Genomic DNA, 9,660 nt, shown 5'->3' on the forward strand with positions numbered 1-9,660 from the left:
CAGTCCTGCTCCACTCTCACCACCGACAGAACATATCTTCAAAGCTATCAGTGCAAAATAAAAAAGCAACACAACACTCCCGGGAGAGATCGAACCTCCAATCTTTCGGTTAACAGCCGATCGCTCTAGCCAATTGCGCCACGGAGACAGTCGCGCTCCACTCTTACCACCGTCAAAACATATCTTCAAAGCTATCAGCGCAAAGGAAAAAGCAACACACCACTCCCAGGAGGGCTCGAACCTCCAACCTTTCGGTTAACAGCCGAACGCGCTAGCCAATTACGCCACGGAGACAGTCCTGCTATACTCTCACCACCAGCATAACATATCTTCAAACTATCGGCCCAAAGGAAAAAAGCGCCCCACCACCTTGGTGGGCTCGAACCTCCAACCTTTCGGTTAACAGCTGATCGCCCAAGCCAGTTGCGCCACGGAGACAGTCGCGCTACACTTTCACCACCGTCAGAACATTTCCTCAGAGCTATCAGCCCAAAAGAAAAAAAGCGCCGCACCACCACCGGTTGGGCTCGAACCTCCAACCTTTTGGTTAACAGCCCCTCGCGCTAGCCAATTGCGCCACGGAGACAGTCGTGCTACACTCTCACCACCATCAGAACATATCTTCAAAGCTATCAGCCCAAAGAGAAAAAGCAACACACCACTCTCGGGAGGGCTCGAACCTCCAACCTTTCGGTTAACAGCCGATCGCGCTAGCCGATTGCGCCACGAAGACAGTCGTGCTTCACTCTCACCACCGTCAGAACATTTCTTCAGATTATCAGCCCAAAGAAAAAAAAGCGCCGCACCACCACCGGGTGGGCTCGAACCTCCAACCTTTCGGTCTACAGCCGATCGCGCTAGCGAATTGCGCCAGCCACGGAGACAGTCCTGCTCCACTCTCACCACCATCAGAACATATCTTCAAAGCTATCAGCCAAAGAAAAAACCGCCGCAGCACCACCGGGTGGGCTCGAACCTCCAACCTTTCGGTTAACAGCCGATCGCGCTAGCCAATTGCGCGGAGACAGTCCTGCTCCACTCTCACCACCATCAGAACATATCTTCAAAGCTATCAGCTCAAAGAAAAAATCAACACACCAATCCTGGGAGGGCTCGAACCTCCAACTTTTCGGTTAACAGTCGATCACGCTAGCCAATTGCGCCAGGCGACAGTCCTGCTCCACTCTCACCACCGACAGAACATATCTTCAAAGCTATCAGTGCAAAATAAAAAAGCAACACAACACTCCCGGGAGAGATCGAACCTCCAACCTTTCGGTTAACAGCCGATCGCTCTAGCCAATTGCGCCACGGAGACAGTCGTGCTTCACTCTCACCACCGTCAGAACATTTCTTCAGATTATCAGCCCAAAGAAAAAAAAGCGCCGCACCACCACCGGGTGGGCTCGAACCTCCAACCTTTCGGTCTAAAGCCGATCGCGCTAGCCAATTGCGCCAGCCACGGAGACAGTCCTGCTCCACTCTCACCACCGACAGAACATATCTTCAAAGCTATCAGTGCAAAATAAAAAAGCAACACAACACTCCCGGGAGGGCTCGAACCTCCAACCTTTTGGTTAACAGCCGATCGCGCAAGCCAATTGCGCCACGGAGACAGTCGTGCTTCACTCTCACCACCGTCAGAACATTTCTTCAGATTATCAGCCCAAAGAAAAAAAAGCGCCGCACCACCACCGGGTGGGCTCGAACCTCCAACCTTTCGGTCTAAAGCCGATCGCGCTAGCCAATTGCGCCAGCCACGGAGACAGTCGTGCTCCACTCTCACCACCATCAGAACATATCTTCAAAGCTATCAGCGCAAAGAAAAAAGCAACACACCACTCCCGGGAGGGCTCCAATCTCCAACCTTTCGGTTAACACCCGATCGCGCTAGCCAATTACGCCACGGAGACAGTCCTGTTATACTCTCACCACCAGCATAACATATCTTCAAAGCTATCGGCCCAAAAAAAGCGCCGCACCAGCCCGGGGGGGCTCGAACCTCCAACCTTTTGGTTAACAGCCGATTGCTCTAGCCAATTGCGCCACGGAGACAGTCGCGCTCCACTCTCACCACCGTCAAAACATATCTTCAAAGCTATCAGCGCAAAGGAAAAAGCAACACACCACTCCCAGGAGGGCTCGAACCTCCAACCTTCCGGTTAACAGCCGATCGCGCTAGCCAATTACGCCACGGAGACTGTCCTGCTATACTCTCACCACCAGCATAACATATCTTCAAACTATCGGCCCAAAGAAAAAAAAGCGCCCCACCACCCCAGGTGGGCTCGAACCTCCAACCTTTCGGTTAACAGCTGATCGCCCGAGCCAGTTGCGCAACGGAGACAGTCGCGCTACACTTTCACCACCGTCAGAACATTTCCTCAGAGCTATCAGCCAAAAGCAAAAAAGCTACACACCACTTTCGGGAGGGCTCGAACCTCCAACCTTTCGGTTAACAGCCGATCGCGCTAGCCAATTGCGCCACGGAGACAGTCGTGCTTCACTCTCACCACCGTCAGAACATTTCTTCAGATTATCAGCCCAAAGAAAAAAAAGCGCCGCACCACCACCGGGTGGGCTCGAACCTCCAAACTTTTGGTTAACAGCGCATCGCGCTAGCCAATTGCGCCATGGAGACAGTCGTGCTCCACTCTCACCACCATCAGAACATATCTTCAAAGCTATCAGCGCAAAGAAAGAAGCAACACACCACTCCCGGGAGGGCTCGAACCTCCAACTTTTCAGTTAACAGCCGATCGCGCGAGCCAATTGCGCCACGGAGACAGTCGCGCTAGACTTTCACCACCGTCAGAACATTTCCTCAGAGCTATCAGCCCAAAGAAAAAAAACGCCGCACCACCACCGGGTGGGCTCGAACCTCCAACCATTCGGTTAACAGCCGCTCGCGCTAGCCAATTGTGCCACGGAGACAGTCGTGCGCCATTCGCACCACCGTTGGAACATTTCTCCAAAGCTTTCAGCGCAAAGAAAAAAAAGCGCCGAACCACCACCCGGTGGGGTCGAACCTTCAACCTTTCGGTTAACAGCCGATCCCGCTAGCCAATTGCGCCACGGAGACAGTCATGCTCCACTCTCACCACCTTCAGAACAAATCTTCAAAGCTATCAGCGCAAAAAAAAGCAACACACCACTCTCGGGAGGGCTCGAACCTCCAACCTTTCAGTTAACAGCCGATCGCGCGAGCCAATTGCGCCACGGAGACAGTCGCGCCAGACTTTCACCACCGTCAGAACATTTCCTAAGAGCTATCAGCCCAAAAGAAAAAAAGCGCCGCACCACCACCGGTTGGGCTCGAACCTCCAACCTTTTGGTTAACAGCCCCTCGCGCTAGCCAATTGCGCCACGGAGACAGTCGTGCTACACTCTCACCACCATCAGAACATATCTTCAAAGCTATCAGCCCAAAGAGAAAAAGCAACACACCACTCTCGGGAGGGCTCGAACCTCCAACCTTTCGGTTAACAGCCGATCGCGCTAGCCGATTGCGCCACGAAGACAGTCGTGCTTCACTCTCACCACCGTCAGAACATTTCTTCAGATTATCAGCCCAAAGAAAAAAAAGCGCCGCACCACCACCGGGTGGGCTCGAACCTCCAACCTTTCGGTCTACAGCCGATCGCGCTAGCGAATTGCGCCAGCCACGGAGACAGTCCTGCTCCACTCTCACCACCATCAGAACATATCTTCAAAGCTATCAGCCAAAGAAAAAACCGCCGCAGCACCACCGGGTGGGCTCGAACCTCCAACCTTTCGGTTAACAGCCGATCGCGCTAGCCAATTGCGCGGAGACAGTCCTGCTCCACTCTCACCACCATCAGAACATATCTTCAAAGCTATCAGCTCAAAGAAAAAATCAACACACCAATCCTGGGAGGGCTCGAACCTCCAACTTTTCGGTTAACAGTCGATCACGCTAGCCAATTGCGCCAGGCGACAGTCCTGCTCCACTCTCACCACCGACAGAACATATCTTCAAAGCTATCAGTGCAAAATAAAAAAGCAACACAACACTCCCGGGAGAGATCGAACCTCCAACCTTTCGGTTAACAGCCGATCGCTCTAGCCAATTGCGCCACGGAGACAGTCGCGCTCCACTCTTACCACCGTCAAAACATATCTTCAAAGCTATCAGCGCAAAGGAAAAAGCAACACACCACTCCCAGGAGGGCTCGAACCTCCAACCTTTCGGTTAACAGCCGAACGCGCTAGCCAATTACGCCACGGAGACAGTCCTGCTATACTCTCACCACCAGCATAACATATCTTCAAACTATCGGCCCAAAGGAAAAAAGCGCCCCACCACCTTGGTGGGCTCGAACCTCCAACCTTTCGGTTAACAGCTGATCGCCCAAGCCAGTTGCGCCACGGAGACAGTCGCGCTACACTTTCACCACCGTCAGAACATTTCCTCAGAGCTATCAGCCCAAAAGAAAAAAAGCGCCGCACCACCACCGGTTGGGCTCGAACCTCCAACCTTTTGGTTAACAGCCCCTCGCGCTAGCCAATTGCGCCACGGAGACAGTCGTGCTACACTCTCACCACCATCAGAACATATCTTCAAAGCTATCAGCCCAAAGAGAAAAAGCAACACACCACTCTCGGGAGGGCTCGAACCTCCAACCTTTCGGTTAACAGCCGATCGCGCTAGCCGATTGCGCCACGAAGACAGTCGTGCTTCACTCTCACCACCGTCAGAACATTTCTTCAGATTATCAGCCCAAAGAAAAAAAAGCGCCGCACCACCACCGGGTGGGCTCGAACCTCCAACCTTTCGGTCTACAGCCGATCGCGCTAGCGAATTGCGCCAGCCACGGAGACAGTCCTGCTCCACTCTCACCACCATCAGAACATATCTTCAAAGCTATCAGCCAAAGAAAAAACCGCCGCAGCACCACCGGGTGGGCTCGAACCTCCAACCTTTCGGTTAACAGCCGATCGCGCTAGCCAATTGCGCGGAGACAGTCCTGCTCCACTCTCACCACCATCAGAACATATCTTCAAAGCTATCAGCTCAAAGAAAAAATCAACACACCAATCCTGGGAGGGCTCGAACCTCCAACTTTTCGGTTAACAGTCGATCACGCTAGCCAATTGCGCCAGGCGACAGTCCTGCTCCACTCTCACCACCGACAGAACATATCTTCAAAGCTATCAGTGCAAAATAAAAAAGCAACACAACACTCCCGGGAGAGATCGAACCTCCAACCTTTCGGTTAACAGCCGATCGCTCTAGCCAATTGCGCCACGGAGACAGTCGCGCTCCACTCTTACCACCGTCAAAACATATCTTCAAAGCTATCAGCGCAAAGGAAAAAGCAACACACCACTCCCAGGAGGGCTCGAACCTCCAACCTTTCGGTTAACAGCCGAACGCGCTAGCCAATTACGCCACGGAGACAGTCCTGCTATACTCTCACCACCAGCATAACATATCTTCAAACTATCGGCCCAAAGGAAAAAAGCGCCCCACCACCTTGGTGGGCTCGAACCTCCAACCTTTCGGTTAACAGCTGATCGCCCAAGCCAGTTGCGCCACGGAGACAGTCGCGCTACACTTTCACCACCGTCAGAACATTTCCTCAGAGCTATCAGCCCAAAAGAAAAAAAGCGCCGCACCACCACCGGGTGGGCTCAAACCTCCAACTTTTTGGTTAACAGCCCATCGCGCTAGCCAATTGCGCCACGGAGACAGTCGTGCTCCACTCTCACCACCATCAGAACATATCTTCAAAGCTATCAGCCAAAAGAAAAAAAGCAACATACCACTTTCGGGAGGGCTCGAACCTCCAACCTTTTGGTTAACAGCCGATCGCGCAAGCCAATTGCGCCACGGAGACAGTCGTGCTTCACTCTCACCACCGTCAGAACATTTCTTCAGATTATCAGCCCAAAGAAAAAAAAGCGCCGCACCACCACCGGGTGGGCTCGAACCTCCAACCTTTCGGTCTAAAGCCGATCGCGCTAGCCAATTGCGCCAGCCACGGAGACAGTCGTGCTCCACTCTCACCACCATCAGAACATATCTTCAAAGCTATCAGCGCAAAGAAAAAAGCAACACACCACTCCCGGGAGAGCTCGAACCTCCAACCTTTCGGTTAACAGCCGATCGCGCTAGCCAATTGCGCCACGGAGACAGTCCTGCTCCACTCTCATTACCATCAGAACATATCTTCAAAGCTATCAGCCCAAAGAAAAAAACCGCCGCAGCACCACCGGGTGGGCTCGAACCTCAACCTTTCGATTAACAGCCGATCGCGCTAGCCAATTGCGCCACGGAGACAATCCTGCTCCACTCTCACCACCATCAGAACATATATTCAAAGCTATCAGCCCAAAAAAAAGCAACACACCACTCTCGGGAGGGCTCAAACCTCCAACTTTTCAGTTAACAGCCGATCGCGCGAGCCAATTGCGCCACGGAGACAGTCGCGCTAGACTTTCACCACCGTCAGAACATTTCCTCAGAGCTATCAGCCCAAAGAAAAAAAAACGCCGCACCACCACCGGGTGGGCTTGAACCTCCAAACTTTTGGTTAACAGCCCATCGCGCTAGCCAATTGCGCCACGGAGACAGTCGTGCTCCACTCTCACCACCGTCAGAACATTTCTTCAGATTATCAGCCCAAAGAAAAAAAAGCGCCGCACCACCTCCGGGTGGGCTCTAACCTCCAACCTTTTGGTCTACAGCCGATCGCGCTAGCCAATTGCGCCAGCCACGGAGACAGTCCTGCTCCACTCTCACCACCGTCAGGACATATCTTCAAAGCTATCAGCGCACAGAAAAAAGCAACACACCACTCCCGGGAGGGATCGAACCTCCAAACTTTCAGTTAACAGCCAATCGCGCTAGCCAAATGCGCCACGGAGACAGTCGTGCTCCACTCTCACCACCGTCAGAACATTTCTTCAGACTATCAGCCCCCAAAAAAAGCGCCGCACCACCACCGGGTGGGCTCGAACCTCCAACCATTCGGTTAACAGCCGCTCGCGCTAGCCAATTGTGCCACGGAGACAGTCGTGCTCCACTCTCACCACCATCAGAACATATCTTCAAAGCTATCAGCCCAAAGAAAAAAAGCAACACACCACTCTCGGGAGGGCTCGAACCTCCAACCTTTCGGTTAACAGCCGATCGCGCTAGCCTATTGCGCCACGGAGACAGTCGTGCTTCACTCTCACCACCGTCAGAACATTTCTTCAGATTATCAGCCCAAAGAAAAAAAGCGCCGCACCACCACCGGGTGGGCTCTAACCTCCAACCTTTTGGTCTACAGCCAATCGCGCTAGCCAATTGCGCCAGCCACGGAGACAGTCCTGCTCCACTCTCACCACCGTCGGAACATTTCTCCAAAGCTTTCAGTGCAAAGAAAAAAAAGCGCCGAACCACCACCCGGTGGGGTCGAACCTCCAACCTTTCGGTTAACAGCCGATCCCGCTAGCCAATTGCGCCACGGAGACAGTCGTGCTCCACTCTCACCACCTTCAGAACAAATCTTCAAAGCTATCAGCGCAAAGAAAAAAGCAACACACAACTCTCAGAAGGGCTCGAACCTCCAACCTTTCAGTTAACAGCCGATCGCGCGAGCCAATTGCGCCACGGAGACAGTCGCGCCCGACTTTCACCACCGTCAGAACATTTCCTCGGAGCTATCAGCCCAAAGGAAAAAAAGCGCCGCACCACCACCGGTTGGGCGCGAACCTCCAACCTTTTGGTTAACAGCCCATCGCGCTAGCCAATTGCGCCACGGAGACAGTCGTGCTCCACTCTCACCACCGTCAGAACATTTCTTCAGATTATCAGCCCAAAGAAAAAAAAGCGCCGCACCACCACCGGGTGGGCTCGAACCTCCAACCTTTCGGTCTACAGCCGATCGCGCTAGCCAATTGCGCCAGCCACGGAGACAGTCCTGCTGCACTCTCACCACCATCAGAACATATCTTCAAAGCTATCAGCCAAAGAAAAAAACCGCCGCAGCACCACCGGGTGGGCTCGAACCTCCAACCTTTCGGTTAACAGCCGATCGCGCTAGCCAATTGCGCCACGGAGACAGTCGTGCTCCCCTCTCACCACCATCAGAACATATCTTCAAAGCTATCAGCTCAAAGAAAAAATCAACACACCAATCCTGGGAGGGCTCGAACCTCCAACTTTTCGGTTAACAGTCGATCGCGCTAGCCAATTGCGCCACGGCGACAGTCCTGCTCCACTCTCACCACCGACAGAACATATCTTCAAAGCTATCAGTGCAAAGAAAAAAGCAACACAACACTCCCGGGAGAGATCGAACCTCCAACCTTTCAGTTAACAGCCGATCGCGCTAGCCAATTGCGCCACGGAGACAGTCGTGCTCCACTCTCACCACCGTCAGAACATTTCCTCAGAGCTATCAGCCCATAGGAAAAAAAGCGCCGCACCACCACCGGGTGGGCTCAAACCTCCAAACTTTTGGTTAACAGTCCATCGCGCTAGCCAATTGCGCCATGGAGACAGTCGTGCTCCACTCTCACCACCATCAGAACATATCTTCAAAGCTATCAGCGCAAAGAAAAAAGCAACACACCACTCCCGGGAGGGCTCGAACCTCCAACCTTTCGGTTAACACCCGATCGCGCTAGCCAATTACGCCATGGAGACAGTCCTGTTATACTCTCACCACCAGCATAACATATCTTCAAAGCTATCGGCCCAAAGAAAAAAAGCGCCGCACCACCCCGGGTGGGCTCGAACCTCCAACCTTTCGGTTAACAGCCGATCGCTCTAGCCAATTGCGCCACGGAGACAGTCGTGGTCCACTCTCACCACCGTCAAAACATATCTTCAAAGCTATCAGCCCAAAGAAAAAAAACCGCCGCAGCACCACCGGGTGGGCTCGGAGCTCAACCTTTCGGTTAACAGCCGATCGCGCTAGCCAATTGCGCCACGGAGACAATCCTGCTCCACTCTCACCACCATTAGAACATATCTTCAATGCTATCAGCCCAAAGAAAAAAAAGCAACACACCATTCTCGGGAGGGCTCGAACCTCCAACTTTTCAGTTAACAGCCGATCGCGCGAGCCAATTGCGCCACGGAGACAGTCGCGCTAGACTTTCACCACCATCAGAACATTTCCTCAGAGCTATCAGCCCAAAGAAAAAAAAACGCCGCACCACCACCGGGTGGGCTCGAACCTCCAACCTTTTGGTTAACATCCCATCGCGCTAGCCAATTGCGCCACGGAGACAGTCGTGCTCCACTCTCACCACCATCAGAACAAATCTTCAAAGCTATCAGCCCAAAGAAAAAAAGCAACACACCACTCTCGGGAGGGCTCGAACCTCCAACCTTTCGGTTAACAGCCGATCGCGCTTGCCGATTGCGCCACGGAGACAGTCGTGCTTCATCTCACCACCGTCAGAACATTTCTTCAGATTATCAACCCAAAGAAAAAAAAGCGCCGCACCACCACCGGGTGGGCTCGAACCTCCAACCTTTCGGTCTACAGCCGATCGCGCTAGCGAATTGCGCCAGCCACGGAGACAGTCCTGCTCCACTCTCACCACCATCTAAACATATCTTCAAAGCTATCAGCCAAAGAAAAAAACCGCCGCAGCACCACCGGGTGGGCTCGAACCTCCAACCTTTCGGTTAACAGC

At 53.2% G+C, this 9,660-nt stretch overlaps 3 non-coding genes across 3 annotated transcripts; all 3 read right to left on the reverse strand.

The window, feature by feature from the left end:
* Positions 1–220: 220 nt before the first annotated feature.
* TRNAN-GUU (transfer RNA asparagine (anticodon GUU)) lies at positions 221–297 on the reverse strand. The gene has a single exon. It is a non-coding gene; the product is annotated as a tRNA-Asn (tRNA).
* A 3,881-nt stretch (positions 298–4,178) lies between these two features.
* Positions 4,179–4,255, reverse strand: TRNAN-GUU (transfer RNA asparagine (anticodon GUU)). Its single transcript has one exon. It is a non-coding gene; the product is annotated as a tRNA-Asn (tRNA).
* A 1,093-nt stretch (positions 4,256–5,348) lies between these two features.
* TRNAN-GUU (transfer RNA asparagine (anticodon GUU)) lies at positions 5,349–5,425 on the reverse strand. Its single transcript has one exon. It is a non-coding gene; the product is annotated as a tRNA-Asn (tRNA).
* Between the last annotated feature and the right edge of the window lie 4,235 nt (positions 5,426–9,660).

Source organism: Rhipicephalus microplus, unplaced genomic scaffold (genome assembly GCF_043290135.1).
Source record: "Rhipicephalus microplus isolate Deutch F79 unplaced genomic scaffold, USDA_Rmic scaffold_12, whole genome shotgun sequence".
NCBI classification, from domain to species: Eukaryota; Metazoa; Arthropoda; class Arachnida; order Ixodida; family Ixodidae; genus Rhipicephalus; species Rhipicephalus microplus.